We start from the raw sequence: 12,987 nt of genomic DNA on the forward strand, positions 1-12,987 counted from the left end.
CAGTTCAACCTGCGTGGGGGTGTGTGTATTTATGTGAAAACCATTTCTCATATTCATGTATATCAACAATTTGCATTTGTAGCAGTCTGACTTTCCACTCTTATACATATAAATGTCGGACCGAAATCGGACCTGAAGCGGTGAACAGGGACGCACCGGACCCCTGCTGTGAGCCGCTCCGCACGGCACTCTGAACCCAGCCTCAAAGATGGCTTCAGCTCCTGTTCTCCACCTGTAGAGAACTCTTCAGATGACTTTTACCCTTTCTGGGGCTTATACGTAGAGGCCTCTACAATAAAGCCATGAAAAGGGTGAAACTCATCTGAGGAGTTCTCTACAGGTGCAGAACAGGAGCTGAAGCCATCTTTTACTCAGTTTGTTCACAGTCATGTAACAGGGAGTTGGTGTCTGTGTGCAGATGGCTGCTATCCTGGTAAAGGCTATAAAGCCAACCTACACGCCTGTCTTTACACGCACATGAACTTTAATGGCATCCCAGTCTTAGTCCATAGGGTTCAATATTGAGTTGGCCCACCCTTTGCATCTATAACAGCTTCAACTCTTCTGGGAAGGCCGTCCACAAGGTTTAGAAGTGTCTATGGGAATCTTTGACCATTCTTCCAGAAGTGCATTTGTGAGGTCAGGTACTGATGTTGGACAAGAAGGCCTGGCTCACAGTCTCTGCTCTAATTCATCCCAAAGGGGTTCTATCAGGTTGAGGTCAGGAATTGGTGCAGGCCAGTCAAGTTCCTCCACCCCAAACTCACTCATCTATGTCTATATGGACCTTGCTTTGTGCACTGGTGTGCAGTCATGTTGGAACAGGAAGGGGCCATCCCCAAACTGTTCCCACAAAGTTGGGAGCATGACATTGTCCAAAATGTCTTGGTATGCTTAAGAGTTCCCTTCACTGAAACTAAGGGGCCAAGCCCATCCCCTGAAAATTACCCCCACACCATAATTCCCCCTCCACCAAATGATTTGGACCAGTACAAAAAGCAAGGTCCATAAAGACATGGATGAGCGAGTTTGGGATGGAGGAACTTGACTGGCCTGCACAGAGTCCTGACCTCAACCCAATAGAACACCTTAGGGATGAATTAGAGAGGAGACTGCGAGCCAGGCCTTCTTGTCCACATCAGTACCTGACCTCACAAATGAGCTTCTGGAAGAATGGTCAAACATTCCCATAGACACACTCCTAAACCTTGTGGACGGCCTTCCCAGAAGAGTTGAAGCTGTTATAGCTGCAAAGGGCGGAGCCAACTCAATATTGAACCCTACAGACTAAGACTGGGATGCCATTAAAGTTCATGTGTGTGCAAAGGCAGGCATCACAATACATTATATTTGACAATATAGTGTATCTTCTGCTTGAGGTCAGTGCTGATAAAAAAAAGAAAAAAGAAAACACTGAAAAGCTGCCTTATAAAAAGGTGCTGACAGGGTTGCATGAAAGAAATACTAACTACTTTGTTGACTGACAGGTTTAACCCCTTTAGTAGCTCAGGTAGTGTGTCAGTTATCAGCCCTAAGCTCAGGCAGGAAGCAAGTCAGCCTTGTTAGTGAAGCTTTCCGGCCGTCTCTGGGCTGACATTCCTGCTCGAACAAGAGAGAATACAACCACAGCACACAGACCGATCCATGAGATATTAGGCTAAACTAGAAAAGAAGAGTTGAGATTCAGTTTTTCACAACTACTTGCAATGTCTTCTCTCTAAAGCAAAATTGAGAACAAGGTTTGGTACTTTATATGAATCATGCGACCAGGGAGGTTGGTAGCCCAGCACAATGATCTCTGGTGGACAAACCATGATTGAAACCATTTATTTTGCATTGTGACATAATACATACAATACAATACAATAAAAGTAAGGAAACTTGATTCCATAACATAATATATGATAATATATTAACATAGCAAAATAATGGTATCACAATAATAACATCATAAAATCGCCAGACTCATTGGTACGTGTCTCCACAGTAATAGGTATATTGTGTATTTAAGTTGGTAGAATCCAAAAGAACATAAAATAGGTAATATATGACGATAACATAGAAAGCATCAAACAGCTCGACGCGTTTCATCCATGTGCTCCCTGTCCAATTTTTTGCTACTTATCTACCTGTTGGTCACATACAAGTATACTTTGTATTAAGTAACAGTCACCTGTATATATACATTCCAATGTTTCATTACACTATTTATATATTTTTTATAGGTGGGCTTTTTTCACATGTGAAGTTGAAAGCAAAAAAGCTGCGCTTAGGCCACTAAGTTAGGTGTGCTGCCTCCCTTAAAAGAGCTTCCTGAAAGGATTCTCTGTGAACTAGTATATCTATAAACAAGGGTTGTGGCGCTTCCTATGGGGTACTGAATGGGAGGGGTGTTAATAATGTACACGGGTGGTTCCCTCAATGAGCCCCAATAAGGTACCTGGTAGCTACAGGAGCAAACTTTGTTACCGTAAGAGTATTTATGTCTATAACTAGACATACACACCTGCATATATCAACAAAAATAATATTCCTGAAGATAGTTCATTCAGGCCTAATTAGAAGAGGTGTGGGCTGAACCAGCCCACACCTCTTCTAATTAGGCCTGAATGAACTATCTTCAGGAATATTATTTTTGTTGATATATGCAGGTGTGTATGTCTAGTTATAGACATAAATACTCTTACGGTAACAAAGTTTGCTCCTGTAGCTACCAGGTACCTTATTGGGGCTCATTGAGGGAACCACCCGTGTACATTTTTTCACATGTGGCTCTCACTACCCTTCACCATCTTTGTGGGATCTATTCCCGGGGTATGCCTTCCTCATTGGTTTTTCCATCTGTGCCATGGGGATCACCGCCTCAGCTCCAGGGGCTAGTGATCCACCCAGCCGGCCCTTGCCCTCCATTGCCCGTGCTCAGAGTCATGACTGGTCTGTCAGTATGAATGGGGGATTTATTTTTGTACCATTTTTCTTTCCAATCATTATCTTACCTAATACTTACCCTTAATACTTTTATAGACATCTATACCGCATCTGCTCCTGAAGAGTGGTAATGTAGCCACGAAACACGTCAAGCTGTTTGATTGACAGCAGCAGGAGCCAATGGCTGTGCTGCTATCAATCTATCCAATCAGGACATGGGACACTGGCTAGAGCTAGTGTGCTCGTTTCCCGGGCAAGAAAGACCGGGTTCAGGTAAGTAAAACGGGGGTCTGGGGGGGCTGCTGCATGACAGAAGGTTTTTCAGCTTAATGCATAGAATGCATTAAGCTGAAAAAACACAAGGCTTTACAACCCCTTTAATTCTTGAAAGTAGGTGTGTAAATTATTGCAGGCTGGTAAGGACCCCACTGCATTACTTTGCCCAGGGGCCCATGATGCTATTAAGATGGCTACACAGAGCCCTGACCTCAACCCTCTGAATACCTTTAGGATGAACTGGAACACCAAGTGGGAGCAAGGTCTTCTCATCCAACATCACTACCTGACCTCACAAGTACTGTTTTGGCTGAATGGGCACAAATGCTCACAGAAACACTCCAAAATCTTCAGGAAAGCCTTCACAGAAAAATTAAGGCTGTTATATCTGCAACGGTAGTGGTGGTGGTGGTGGAGGGGGTAGGGGGAGGGGTAAATTCCATATGGGATATCCAGCAACCTCATATACAGTAGGTGAGGCCACAAACTCTTGGCCATAGGATATAGCTCTTCCTTTTTTTTTTTTTTTTTACATTACATTTTTCACATTTTACAGTACATACATTTAAATAAAGCTTTTCTTTTGTCCTCTTTTGAAACATTAAAAGTCAACAGCTACAAAAACTGTAGCTGCTGCTTTTAATAAACAGACTCTCACCTGTCCTCCGATCCAGCGATGGCTTCGGTCCCCAGTGCCGGCACGCTAACTGTGGGCAGCCGGCTGTGACTGTTTTCGGCTTTACAGCCGGCTGCTCATTGCGCATGCATGAGCTACGCTGCAATATCTGAATGGTCCCAGGGCCACAATGAGCTGACGTGTCCCAGAAGGCTGTGGGGGAAGGAGGGCTGTGCTCCTGCTTGGGTCACTGCGGCATTGGTGCATGTCCCTCATGGCAGTGCCCAGCTTCTTCCTAGTAGTTTGCCCATTAGCCCTAAAAACTACCAGAATTTACTAACAGGATTCACCCACCTGTAGACTTCAATGGAATTCGCTGGGATAATGGTTTAACAAGATTCACCAAATCCTCTGTAAATTGAGTGAGACTCAATTATCCCTAGTTGGCATTATGGATATCACAAGGCTAAAGAGCCAACAAGTCCTGTCAGCGACAGGCTCAGGCTGCAGTGGTGGATCTCTGGTTATCATTCCTGGAAGGTGGCCACGTGATGACGAACTCAAGCAAGTAAAAAAAAAAAAAAGAAAAAGCTTGCTGGGGGGAACTTATTTGCCTGGAGATGGGCTTCAAGGTAATGTGGATGGAAAACCTGACAGTCCCACCACTATGTTTAATATAAAAACAAAATTAAAAAAAATTGCAGTTGTGACTCAGGACAGTGAAGGGAAGAAGGACAAGTTTCTACAGCCCAGAACCAGCAATACCAGGACCTAAGGCTCAGGCATGTACTGGCCATTGGGACTACAGGGAGTTTCCCGGTGGGCCGATGGCTCAGTGGGCCGATTTCAGTGACAGTGGACCGCTGCCTCCCTCCAGTCCTCTGTCCCCCCCCCCGCAGTGCTCACCTCCTCTCCCTGGCTAGTTATGCAGCGCGCCTGAATACAGATATGATGCTCAGGAGTCAACACTTAGAAGCTCATCATACGATCTGGAAGGAGGGCGGCCTCACTTTCCTGCCTAATCTTGTTCCATTGGGGGGGGGCGCCAAACTGATTCTTTGCCCCAGGTGAAATAATGTCTAGCTTCCCCACTGATACTGCCTATAAGAGAAATAATGTAAAACGGCTAATAGCTAGTGGGGGGGGGGGGGGGGGGGTGCTTGGGTGGCAAGCCGGCATGGGAGAGACCTGTCAAAGTGGGCCAGTCTGGGTGAAGTCCAGGGCCAAATTTTTGTCCCAGTCCAGCCCTGCTAAGGCTCTAAGGCTGCCCATACACAGGATAGTTTTTTTTTTTTACAATAATTACATTAAAAAGGTCAACCATAAACTATGATAATATACAGTATGTAGAGCCACCCCCGCAGGAACCGCTGATTTTAGCTGGGTATTTCCCTAACAGTACAGAGGCCACCAAACAGTTCATTCACACCAGTTCCAATAAACAGTCTAGGGGTTGTCTTTTTGTGAATTTATTGTTGGTAGAACTTGGGGCAGGATAGGGATTGGGGACATATGATACTCAAAAATGTGCAACACATAGCAGTTGGAGGACATTCTTCTTCTTAAGCATGTGCAAAAGTTGAGCAGTCTAGAACCCCCACAACTGAGGACCATGAGGTGACTTTTGGGTTAGGCTATCACCTCATAGCTGAAGACCATGAAGCAAAGGTCTTTGGCATACAATCTCCTCACTAAGCAATGGTGAATATAGGACAGTCTAATGCCGTGTACACACCAGCGGACTTTTCGACGGCTGAACTCCGAAGGACTTTTCGACGGACTTTCAACTGAGTTATGTCGGAGTTCGGACGAAACGGACTTGCCTACACATGATCACACCAAAGTCCGACTGATTCGAACGCGATGACGTACGACTGGACTAGAATAAGGAAGTTCATAGCCAGTAGCCAATAGCTGCCCTAGCTCCGGTTTTCATCCGTCGAACTAGCATACAGACGAACGGACTTTTCAACCGGACTCAAGTCCGTCGGAAAGATTTGAAACATGTTCTATTTCTAAAGTCCGTCTGAATTTTCGACAGAAAAGGTTCGATAAAGCCCACACATAATCGAATTGTCCGGCGGATTTGTTCCGTCGGACCTTTGCTGTCGAAAAGTCCGGTCGTGTGTACATGGCATAAGCCCTCACAGCTGAAGACCATGAGGTGATTCCTAGACAGGCTAAAGCCTCACAGCTGGGGACAATGAGGCAAGTTTCATATTGTAACTTCTTCTCCTTAGTACGTGTTGAATACTGAACAGTCTAAAGCCCCACAGCTGAAGGCCATGGGACAAGTCTTTGGATGTCTGGTTACCTGGCGCAATACCAGTGATCTGTTGCCAGTGCAGATTCCCAACGCACAGTCTCAAGGATCAACTTAGGGTCGCTACTCACAAGTCCCCAGGACAGCAGCTGGCTTTCAGCTTCCTCTGTGCACAACCCAGTGAGTGAGATGGCACCTCTAAGGACCATATTCCTGGTGGTGTGGTTCTGTGGTCAGGTTCTGAGTAAAGTCCATTTACTCCCGAAGCTTCTGAGGGTTCCAGGAGCAGCTACATGATCCACGGGCAGCAGTAGCCCTGCATCTCTGGAACCGTGCTGGAACCATCCTGGGGAGAAGGAACCCATTACTGATAACACTGGTCTACAAGGAGAAAGCCTCGGAAATTAATGTAGCTAATAATGGAAACGTAAAGTGACTGTAAAGGTTCGTTTTTAGTTTTTTTTTTAAATAACAAACATATTATACTTACCTCCTCTGTGCAAGGGTTTTGCACAGAGCGGCCCCCGATCCTTTTTTCTGGGGTCCCCAGGCAGCGCTCCTGGCTCCTCCTCTTTACTGAATGTCCCCACGAAGAGCCGCTTTCCATGGGGGCACTCGTGCCGGCACGCTCCCGAGTCCTGCTGCTGTGTCTATTGACACAGAAAGCAGGAGACGGCCCCGCCCACGGCTCCCGTGTCACTGGATTTGATTGACAGCAGTGGGAGCCAATGGCATCTGCTGCTATGAATCTATCCAATGAGGACCCAAGACAGTGGCTGGAGCTGCTGTGCTCGTGGCTGGAACGATCGGGCTCAGGTAAGTATAAGGGGGGCTCTGGGGGGCAGCTGCAGCACAGGAGGTTTTTCACCTTAATACATAGAATGCATTAAAGCAGGGGTCCGCCCACCGCTGCAAAAATTAAAAGCCAGCAGCTGCACTTACTGCAGCTGCTGACTTTTAATAATCGGACACTTACCTGTCCAGGAGTCCAGCGATGTTTCCATCAGCTGTCGGGTGCATGCCGCCTCCATTGCGAGTAAGGGAACCCGGCAGTGAACGCCGGGAGCCCTACTGCGCATGCACGACACAAGGCTCCGCTCCTCTCTCCTACTGGCTTGGCGGCGCCGGGGAAGGAGGAGGGAGCAGGAGGGAGCCCGGGCAGTGATGTCAATACCCACGGCTGAGGCTCCCGAAAGTGGGAACAGGATACCTGTAAAAGACAGCCCAGCCCCCCCCCCCCCGAAAGGTGCCACCGGAGGGGGGAAGGAGTACAATGAGTGGAAGTTCCACTTTTGGGTGGAACTTCGCTTTAAGGTGAAAAACCATGAGGGTTTACAACTCCTTTAAGTCCTGAGTATCAATTGGCTCCTGTTTTCAAGATACAGCTTCAGGTCAAAATTGCATTAAAATAATTCAAAATTACGAGGGGAGTGTGCGATTATGCGCCATAACTTTTCTGCAAAATGTGATATAGCAATGAGAATGGTGCCACACCAATCATTATAAATCTTTTTATTGATACCAATAAGAGCCCTTTCACACTGGGGCGGCGTCGGCGGTAAAACGCCGCTATTATTAGCGGCGTTTTACCGTCGGTATGCGGCCGCTAGCGGGGCGGTTTTACCCCCGCCAGCGGCCGAGAAAGGGTTAAATACCACCGCAAAGCGCCTCTGCAGAGGCGCTTTGCCAGCGGTATAGCCGCGCTGTCCCATTGATTTCAATGGGCAGGAGCGGTAAAGGAGCGGTATACACACCGCTCCTTCACCGCTCCGAAGATGCTGCTGGCAGGACTTTTTTTACCGTCCTGCCAGCGCATCGCTCCAGTGTGAAAGCCCTTGGGGCTTTCACACAGGAATACATGCAGCGGCACTTTCGGGTCGGTTTGCAGGCGCTATTATTAGCGCAATAGCGCCTGCAAACCGCCCCAGTGTGAAAGGGCTCTTACATAACTTTCTATTCATTTATTGGTTTTTCATGTAACATTTTCAGGCTCCCTCCACACCATTGGGACTGCGAAAGGCATGGACTTTTTCTTCTTGTTTAGCCAACCCATGCAGATAAGTTGCACATGTAATGCAACAATAATGAGGGGCCCAACGCTTGTCCTGGCCCCCTATTTTGCATCCAAAATATAGGTGGTATGGCCTTTTTTACCATGGCCATCATACTGCACTTTTGAGATTTGACAGCAAATTTAACCTCGCCACAAATGTAGCAGAAGTTATCTGCGTTGTTTACATAGTTTCGAGGCATCTTGGCTTCTGAGGGAAAATATCACGCAACTGTTCCTTGGAAATGTTAGGCAATGACACTTTCACAAGCCACCAGATGTAACTGTATGATGTGTAGATCTGACCAAGACAAATGTACTTTGCAATAAAAGAACAATAAATGACAGTTAGGTAATAATCTTTAGTCTCAAAGTGAAGATAAATGTATACACTTCCATGTGGTACCATTTTTATTGTTCTACCGTACTTTGTCAAGATGTTACGAGGCATCATGATCATCAGACACCTCCCGCCCTTGTAGGGAAATATACTCGCCTGTGTATAAATTTTTATTGTGAAATACGGTATCTTGAAAACTTTAGCCAACCAGCATCTTACCTGTTTTCTAATTCGTCTAATCAAAATATGTATGAATTAGCACATTTTATCTTGGAGGTCATATTGCAGACCGGGGCCACCCGCTCCGTGGCCTGTTGATGATCTGGCCGCACAGTGGAAGGTAAGCGGCGACTGCGGCCTGGACAGGGTGAACACAGGCCGCAGCCTCCACTCGCCTACCGCTATGCGGCCATGCCTGTGTCTTCTCCGGCGAAACTAGCAGCTGCATGGGCTGAGCTGTGTGTCTCTCTCATACAAAACTCAGCCTTATGCCCCGTACACACGGTCGGATTTTCCGATGGACAATGTCCGATCGGAGCGTGTTGTCGGAAATTCTGACCGTGTGTGGGCTCCATCGGACATTTTCCATCGGATTTTCCGACACACAAAGTTGGAGAGCAGGAGATAAAATTTTCCGACAACAAAATCCGTTGTCGGAAATTCCGATCGTGTGTACACAAATCCGACGGACAAAGTGCCACGCATGCTCAGAATAAATAAAGAGATGAAAGCTATTGGCCACTGCCCCGTTTATAGTCCCGACGTACGTGTTTTACGTCACCGCGTTTAGAACGATCGGATTTTCCGACAACTTTGTGTGACCGTGTGTATGCAAGACAAGTTTGAGCCAACATCCGTCGGAAAAAATCCTAGGATTTTGTTGTTGGAATGTCCGAACAAAGTCCGACCGTGTGTACGGGGCATTAGAGCTGACACTGACAGTTCCACTCTCCACTCCTACAGACCGCTTCTCCTCCTCCAGCCGTGGGCGTCCGCGCGGTGGGGCAAGGGGGGGGGAGAGCTGCGGGCCGCTGTCAGGATGTTTCCCCGCTCGCCCCCCCCCCCTTTCTCATGTCGGCAGCAAGAAGGGAGGGAGAAGGGCTCTTCTTCCCTCCCAATTGAGTCCCGGAGATTGGTGGCCCACTTGTTCTCAACAGGGGGCCGACTACAGTCCCCAGCATGCACTCTGTTGGGGGGAAAAGAGAAAACCTGGAAACAAGCTGAGGAGTGTTACACTGTGGCAGCTACAACAGGAGACATGGAAAAAAGAAAGAAAGGACTGTGCTGGGGAAACTAATAGCCCCAGCACCACCAGATAGAGCCATGCTGTACCCGTACCACCAGATAGAGCCACGCTGTACCCACACCACCAGATAGAGCCACGCTGTACCCACACCACCAGAGAGAGCCACGCTGTACCCGCACCACCAAGAGAGCCACGTTGTATCCAAACCACCAGAGAGAGTCACACTGTACCCGCACCATAAGAGAGAGCCACGCTGTACCCACACCACCAGAGAGAGCCATGAGAGCCACGTTGTACCCGCACCACCAGAGAGAGAGCAACTCTGTACCCGCACCACCAGAGAGAGTCACGCTGTACCCGCACCATAAGAGAGAGCCACGCTGTACCCAAACCACCAGAGAGAGCCATGCTGTACCCACACCATAAGAGAGAGCCACGCTGTATCCAAACCACCAGAGAGAGCCACGCTGTACCCGCACCATAAGAGAGAGCCACGCTGTACCCACTCCACCAGAGAGAGCCACGAGAGCCACGTTGTACCCGCACCACCAGAAAGAGAACAACTCTGTACCCGCACCACCAGAGAGAGCCACGCTGTACCCGCACCACCAGAAAGAGAGCCACGCTGTACCCACACTACCAGTGAGAGAGCCACGCTGTACACACACCACCAAGAGAGCCACACTGTACCCACACCACCAGAGAGAGAGAGCCATGCTGTACCCACACCACCAGAGAGAGAGAGCCATGCTGTACCCACACCACCAGAGAGAGAGAGCCATGCTGTACCCGCACCACCAGAGAGAGCCACGCTGTACCGCACCACCAGAAAGAGAGCGCCATGCTGTCCAGCATCACCAGAGAGGAAGGAGCTCAGTGTCACTGGGCAGTGTGGGCACAATAGGAGACAGACAGTTCTAGCATTGTATGGCCACAACAGGACTGTGGCACTGTAATATAAAGGGGACTGCACTGTAAAGGGGCACTGTAATCATTGCAGTGCCCCTTTACAGTGCAATCCTCTTTATATCACAGTGTCCCTGCACATTACAGTGTGGAGGACCGACACCAGCCACCCCCGCGAATGTCTACCGACGACCCCCCCCCCCCAGGCCCTGGAAAATTTGGCTGCTCAGTCTAAAATGCCCGGGCCTATTTTTTGTCCCTGTTGGAGGTCGATAATTTCCCAAAATATGTAGACCAGTGTAATGTTTCCTAAAAACAACCATTTTCAGAGCCAGCAAGGAAATAATCATGGCTAATATTCCCCAATTCTGTGTCATTGTACCAAACATTTTGTAATTGTTCTTTGGATCATCTGATCCTCATAAAAAAAAGTGCATTTGTAAATGAACCCAACTGAATCCTAACAATCTAAAACAGGAGGATAATCTAAGAAATGAGGGTGAAATAAGGAGTGGGGTAGTATTTTGTTTCTTAGCCTGTTAGGTAAAGATGTTACACCACACATCTAAAAAGCTTCCTTGTTTTTTTGTTGAGAACATACCCCATTATTAATAGCCACGCATCTATCTCTGTATCCTTAAGGCTGGGTTCACACTTATGCCAATTGACATGACAGGAGAGTGTGACCGGTTCTCAATGGAGCCAGTTCACACATCTTCGGGGCGGCCACAGAGCGTACATTGTCCCTTTAAAAAAAAAAAAAATTCTGATCACTTTTATTGCTGTCACAAGGAATGTAAACATCACTTGTGATAGTAATAGGTGGTGATAGGTCTTTTTTATGACCCTCCTTTGCACTTAAAGAGGAAGTAAACCCTGATGGGTTTTACTTCCTCTTTATTTCCCTGCAGAGGTAAAGCATAATGGGCTACTATACACCGCATAGTAGCCCACTATGTGTCACTTACCTGAAAACAAAGCCTGTGATGTCACCGCTGTCCCCACTAGCAGCGAGCGTCCAACTTCACCCCTCTTCCTCCCGGGGCCGCAAACTATGGCTCTGTGACTGGCCGTAGTCGTGAGACGTCGCATGCGTGGGAGCCACCAGTAATAGCATGACCCCCTTTAGAAATGGCACGATCTGCCCTTTCTAAAGTGCGCATGCGCTGTAGACATCGCCGCACCGCTTTATTGTAAATATCTCCTAAACCGTGGAGGTTTAGGAGATATTTCCAGCACCTACAGGTAAGCCTTAATATAGGCTTACCTGTAGGTAAAAGTGGTTGCACAGGGTGTACAACCACTTTAAAAGTAGTCAGACCGCCAAAATTGGCAATTCTGAATAATGACATTTACTTTAAATCAACACCATTGGCAGCCAAGTAAACAGGAAGTGACGTTGTGACATTGCTTCTGGTATTTTACATTGGAGACCCGATCAAAGCCGAATCCAGCTTTGTTTGGGTCTCGGCCTAGGCGGCGGACGCGCCGGCTGGTGTCTCCCAGTGGGACGGGAGGCTCGGGAAGAGCGGCGGATGTTATCACTAAAAAGCCAACTGCTGGCTTTAAAAAACGGTACCGGGGTGATACCTGCAGCCCAGTTTAACCCCTTTAGGCCATGAACGCAAATTTGCGTACGGTTGGCGCGAAGGGGGTAAGCAGTTATATATATAGTATAAAGTTATTATTACTAAAGATACTTGTAGATGAATGTTGCAGCAAAGTACAGTTGCAGAGGCCCTGGAAGTTGATCACAATGCAGCATCTGTCTTGGTGTCGAAGACTTGAAGACAAGATCTGCATGGTACACAGCCTGAGCACAGACACTTAGATCTCCTCCTCCCCGGTGCCACACAGCACACTCTATAGCTGAAATCTGATTCCCTTAAACACAGCTACGATCTGCACAGTGTGTAGCTGGCTACTGTGTTGCAGTTCTGCATACCTCCCAACTTTTTGAAATGGGAATGAGGGACACCTATCAGCAAAAGTATGCAGGCATAGGGCACACCCCTTGCCACGCCCCCCTTAAAGGAGAATTGTACAAAACAACATGATTGGTTAAACCCACAAGTGCTTTTTTTACTACTACTATTCCTTTATACTGGCTTCTGGAATTTACAAATGCAACAATTTACAAATCAGATGAAAGGTTTAGCGCTGGAAAACACTTTTTGATAGATAAAAAGTGCTTTTTATATACATCTATAGAGATCAGACCAAAATGAGGGACAAATGAGGAGGAATGAGGGACAGAGGGACATTGCTCCAAATCTGAGACAGTCCCTCGAAATCAGGGACAGTTGGGAGCTATGGTTCTGACCTGTGAAATTCTATGGTCGGAATGGCAGCTCAGTTGCAG

The sequence above is a fragment of the Aquarana catesbeiana genome, linkage group LG05 (genome assembly GCF_042186555.1).
Source record: "Aquarana catesbeiana isolate 2022-GZ linkage group LG05, ASM4218655v1, whole genome shotgun sequence".
Taxonomy (NCBI): domain Eukaryota; kingdom Metazoa; phylum Chordata; class Amphibia; order Anura; family Ranidae; genus Aquarana; species Aquarana catesbeiana.